Raw genomic sequence first — 6,000 nt, forward strand, 5'->3', positions numbered from 1 at the left:
GTGTCTGAGGCACTGGTTCTGGAGAAGCTTCAAGGATAAAACAATTATTGAACAAACACTTAGCACAGAACTTCTAAATGTGAGCAAGTGGATGACTGACTACTAGGGGTGTGACGAGATCTCGTGCCACGAGATCTTGCGAGATTAAACTCGACGATATTACCCGTCGCGTTAAAAATCGGTCTTGCGAGATTTGTGATTTATCCAAACTTCTATTTGTCGCCTGTGGGAGCAGTAATACGCCTTTGCTACATCTAGCCTGCCAGAACCTAAAGAAGGAGAAGGAAAAGAAGAGGAGGAGAAGGAGGGGAAGCAGGGGAAGCATCGAAAGCAGCCATAAGCTGTGTTCGAAATCGTTCCCTATCACGGATATATTGTACTATATAGGGTGCTCGCCATTTTGTAGTGGTGTTCGAATTCTCAGTGGTTAATTTCATGCACTATATAGTGCACTTAAAATACCCAAAATTTGAGTGCACATACGATGTAGCCTACATGTTACTCCCGTATACCACAATGCAATGCAGTCGTGTTTTTCCGGAGGAGAAGAAGAGGCAGAATAACCGCGAAAACGAATACATTTAATCAAAGTACATTTTGGGTACTTTGATTTGGTTTTGCACATAATGTTGTTTGCACTTGAAAAAAAGAGAATTATTTAATTTAATTTATTTTAATTTAACTTTTATAAATTTTAGTTTTAGTTTCAATTTCATGCATGTACAGAGTTATAATAAAACATTTCAAAATGCATGCGCGACTTGGTTAAATAAAAGTCTGTTGATCCAGTCATATATTTTGTCATTGTAGTTTTCTTAAAATCTCGTCTCGTCTCGTTCTCGTGAACCCAATATCGTGTCTCGTCTCGTGAGCTGAGTGTATCGTCACATCGTCACACCCCTACTGACTACAGGTTATCACTTCATGTAGGGAAAACAGAATCCATTCATTTCGGATCAAAGATTAGATTAAAAAAGGCCTCCAGTTTTAAAGTCCTAGTTGGAGGTACTGAAATTACAGCCAAGGAATCAGTCAGTTACCTTGGCTGTGTGTTCAACTTAAGTGGCATAGGTCAGGCACAGAGGGCAATTACCAAGATAAACCATAGAATCAGTTTTCTGGCCAGAATTTCAAAATTTCTGGATAGAAAAACAATGGTCATTTTGGCAGGAGCCTTAATTCAGCCGTATTTTGATTATGCATGTGGCTCATGGTATAATGGCGTCACAATGAATTTGAAGCATAGGCTACAGACCTCACAAAACTAGTTAATCAGACTTGTTTGGACCTCCCCATGAGAACCCACCTTGAATCATCCCACTTTGATAAGGTGGGATGGTTGAAGGTGGAGGATCGTGTATCTCAGATGCAGTTATGTATGGTACATAGGAGTGTTTATGGGGAGGTACCCAATTATTTTAAAAATTATTTGAATAGAGCAAATGAAGTTCACCGCTATTCCACTAGGAGAGCGTAACAGATTTTGTACCACCTAGAGTTAAGACGAACATGGGTAAAGAGTCCTTTTTTTATGTTGGAACTGTTCTTTGGAACAAGTTACCTGGCCCACTCAAATCAGTCAGAAGCATAAGCAGTTTTAAACAAAACTTGAAAAAATGGTTAGGACACCAATCTTAGACTGTTGGCAATTTGTATTTGTCATGTATATTTGAAACTGTAATTTAAGTTTTTATGTGTCTTATGAATGCTGCTACTTGCCCCTGTCTCCTGCCCTATAAGGACCACAATGGAAATAAGCCTTAGGGCTTTGTTGTGTCATCCATGACTATCTTTATTGATATAATGTATGGCACAGGTTGTTGTTTCATATTATTGTGTCAAGAATGGTCAAATAAAAATAAAAATCAATCAATCAAACCAATGATCCTGTCTTTAAGCCTTTTTTTGGTTTTAATCGCAACCTGTCCTTTTAACATTCTGCTGTGTTTATACTTCTAATGTAGGCCTGCTCGATTATGGAAAAAAATCATAATCACGATTATTTTTGACAATAATGAAATTATTATTTCAATTATTCAAACGATTATTCAAAAGAATATTATTGAGTTTGAAAATATTATGTATTTATTCAGCATCTCTCCCAAAAAGCACTTTGTAACTGCGAACTTTGAAATTTCGCCTTAAAACGTACACAAAATGGTCAAATAGAAAATATTCAAATCTAAAATAATGTTCTGATATGTATCCAGCTGCACTTTCTATAAATAAGTTAAAAAAAAAAAAAATTGAAAAACTTGATTATATTAGTTTTGTGATCATTTGACACTAAAATCGAAATTTGCGATCACAATTAGATTAATCGCCCAGCCCTATTCTATTGTTGACTCAAAGTGTGTGTTTGCAAGGATGGAGATTTCGTCATTATAAATAAAAGCTGCTCTCTTTAGAGTCAATCTTTTAAAAGGACATGAACTTTGTGGTTAGCAAAAGAAATCAAGTTCTTTAGAGATCCGCTGACACAAGGTTCTGTGTCAGCGGTTCCCCCCCCCCCCCCCCCCCCCCAATAAACCAACAACCCCACTCGTGTTGCTTAAAGGTGTCATTGCATATATATGAGAGAGAGAGAGAGAGAGAGAGAGAGAGAGAGAGAGAGAGAGAGACAGAGAGAGAGAGAGAGAGACCATCTATTGGCCAAGAAAGAAGAGTTGAGGAAGAAATGGTTGGATTGAACATTCATTCACTGTGACCGCGACTCCCGGCTGCCACGCCTCCCGTCGTGCCCCGGCCGACACCGTTACCTTGGGCACCGCGAGCACCGCGGCCGTGGCCATGGCACTCCCGCGGGAACCGCGGGCACCGTGAGTGCGAGCGCGGCCGCGGCCACGGCACTCCCGCTTGCCCAGTGAATAAATGAATGGCCCTGAAACTGGGGGGACCGTGACAGCAGCCCGGGCAACACCGGCACCGCGGCCCGGGAACCGCGGGCACGGCACTCCCGCGTCTCCCGTCAATGAATGAATGGCCTGGGAACCGCGGGCACCTTGACAGCAGCCCAGGCACCGCGGCCCTGGAACCACGGGCACCGCGAAAACAGATCGCGCGCAGAGGCCTGATTAGGCCGATATATTTTGTATTTGAGATGCAACAGTCTTTTCGTGGCGACTACGCTCAGAGCAGCTGGAACCTAACAACAGCAAGAGGAAGGAGGAAAACGGGCTATGAAACGAAATTAGTTGCTATCGCCCATGTTTTATAGTGATGTGTTGGTTATTGAACTGTTAACCCGCAAACTTGGGTTATGTTTATCAGCGATAGAGATCATGACGATAGCTGATGTAACGGGAGTCCGGGCGTGTGCAGGACCGAACCGCGCTATATGACCACTGTTACACTGCGCATAGACAGTAGAAAGTAGCTGAGACGATAGAGGGGTTAGAAACCAATAAATGAAAATAGGCTATTTACAGTATTTCAGGTAGCCAATTTTTTCACCCAATTTTTTTTGAAAACCATGAAAGTTTAAAATCACCCCAATAAAATGGAAAAGAAAAATCACGTTCCCAGCGCCCCCCTAGGTTGTGAGAACGCCCCCATTGAGAAACCATGAACTAGCGAGACCATATATAAGACAACGATGAAAGCCCAAGGGAGCAACAGAACCATTTACCCGTATTGTGTGACATTTACAGTATAACGAGAGTGCTTTTGGACAATGTAGGATTTTGTCCCTCTTGGCCCCTTATAGAACACAGACACCGCTGCTGCTCTCTGAATGTCTGGTTTCTGATTATTTGGTGGATTTCCTCGACCCTGCAGCACAGTAAGATCTAGTTATAAATTTATAGAGCATTTTGCCACGAGTGCCCAAAGAAAGGAAAGTGACATGAGCCCCTTAAACACATATATACACATATATATACACACACACATATATATATATATATATATATATATATATATATATATATATATATATATATATATATATATATACACACATATACATATATATATATATGTATACATATATACACACATATACATATATATATATATACACACATACAGGGCCGTTGCACCAAATCCTGGGCCCCTATACACGAGGTACTGATGGCCCCCACCCCCCCCCCCTCGATTGTTGATGGGGGGGAGGGGGGGGGGGGGTAAAACGATTGTTGACGGGGGGGGGGAGACGAGGCCATGTGCGACTCCTAACACTATGGGCTGGTAGATAATTTGAATTTTTTTTTTTTTTGTTTGTTTTTGCCATGGGCCCCCCCTCTGCCTTGGGCCCCCCCACGACTGCCTCACTTTCCCCCGCAGTCCGTCGGCCCTGCACACATATACATATATATACACACACACTAGGGGTGTAAATCTCTCATGAAAAAACGATCCGATTCGTATCTCGATACTTGGTCACGATACGATATAAGAAAAGATGCATGTTGTTAAAAAACGATTCAGTGCGATTCGATGCGATGCGATGCGATGCAGTTCAATAATTGAAAATATTCTGAAAGAGTTCTTTTCATTTGTTCAATGAATATGAACAAACATTTTATTGTGAAATTAGTCTGTATGTAGTTTGTCTCACATATACAAAAAAAAAATACATTCCAGTAATGGCACACATTGCAGCCAAATAAATACACCATAAGGAAATACAAAAAAATATTTAAATATTAAATAAAATAGTAAAATAAAATATAATTTCTATACCCAAAGAAGTCCCTTGTTGATGGATGACAATACAAAAATAAAATAAAACAGAGCTAGACCTTGGCCTTTTCTCATATTTAGAATAAATGCTTCTGCAAATTAAGTGCCTCTGCAAATCAGACAGACTCAAGATAAGGTATCATTATACCAATTAATACATGTGCAACCTTTCACTGAGAACACAAATAGAGCTGCGAACTGTAAGAAGCTAGGAAATATCACTGCAAACACAAAGTAAAGCTGTGAACTGTAAGAAGCAGCAATAGGAAATATCTAATTTTGTTTAAACCAAAACCGCCATCCTGGCCTAGATTATTACTTTAATGTAATGGCACAAATTGCTGCCAAACACAGCATAAGGAGAAAAAAAAAAAATATATATAAGTAGAACTAATACAATCCCTTTTTTTTAGATTCAGTTTCCTCTTTTAGTTAGATGTATGTTCTTGTAGGACATTTAGTGTATGCTGATATCCTTTAGCTACCTCCTAATAATTCATTTGTGCTCGAGTTTTTTAAGATTCTTCTTGAGAAAAATCAATTGATCGGCATGGTCACCCCTAAGTACACTGCGTTGAGAGGAAACAATATCTCCTGCGGTACTGAAAACTCTTTCTGATGCTACACTTGTAGCTGGTATGCAGAGGTATCTTTTTACAATATCTGACAACAATGGTAAGTCCACCTGTGCTATCCACCACTCCAGTGGATTGCCATTCAGGGGCAAAAGGTTTCTCTCTCCGTACCTCAGGATTTCCTCGCTGACCTTCTCCCTGGAGCTTCTTGATGGTCTTACCACATATGTTTCTCCAAACAGCTGGTCCAGTGCTGTACTTTTCCTCTTTTTACAAGAAGGACAATCACCTGACATGCAACACAATTACAGTATATTAAGGCACTCATTTGGTATTGCCATGATGACAGTTGATAACATTTACCATACCATTAAACTTTACTTTAAATGTAGCAGCAGCAGTGTTAAATGTAAATGCAGAATGCAAAAATGCACCTCTTGGTTCTTCATGGACCTGGACTGGGCTGGACTGGACGGATGTTGGGTCTCTCTGATCTGGCTCTTGAATATCACTCGGACTGGGATGGCTCTCCTCTACTTTCTAGTAGTAATAGTACAAAATAACAGGGATGATTATTGATGAGTAACCACTGACTAGGTAGATGTTTATCATCACAGAAAACAAACATTTTGGATTAACTAGTTGTCTAGTTCAATGCAGTAGCCCATCATTGACTGACACTCAACAATATGACTGCAATAATGACGAGAGGAAAGAATAGACAATACTATAACAATAATGC

At 40.1% G+C, this 6,000-nt stretch overlaps 1 protein-coding gene across 2 annotated transcripts in view; it reads right to left on the reverse strand.

Annotated features, from left to right (window-relative positions):
- The window catches only part of itfg1 (integrin alpha FG-GAP repeat containing 1), a 145,654-nt gene that overhangs the window by 104,482 nt on the left and 35,172 nt on the right, over positions 1–6,000 (reverse strand). Inside the window, exons 2-3 of one of the 2 annotated variants that reach the window (XR_003979369.1) lie at positions 5,693–5,798; positions 5,480–5,547 (exon numbers count right to left, since the gene is read on the reverse strand). The exons of the other annotated variant lie outside the window; for it this stretch is intronic. The gene's annotated coding sequence lies outside the window, so the exon portion shown is untranslated. The remainder of the gene's footprint in view (positions 1–5,479; positions 5,548–5,692; positions 5,799–6,000) is intronic. 2 annotated transcript variants of the gene reach the window in all.

The sequence above is a fragment of the Gadus morhua genome, chromosome 14, assembly GCF_902167405.1.
Source record: "Gadus morhua chromosome 14, gadMor3.0, whole genome shotgun sequence".
NCBI classification, from domain to species: Eukaryota; Metazoa; Chordata; class Actinopteri; order Gadiformes; family Gadidae; genus Gadus; species Gadus morhua.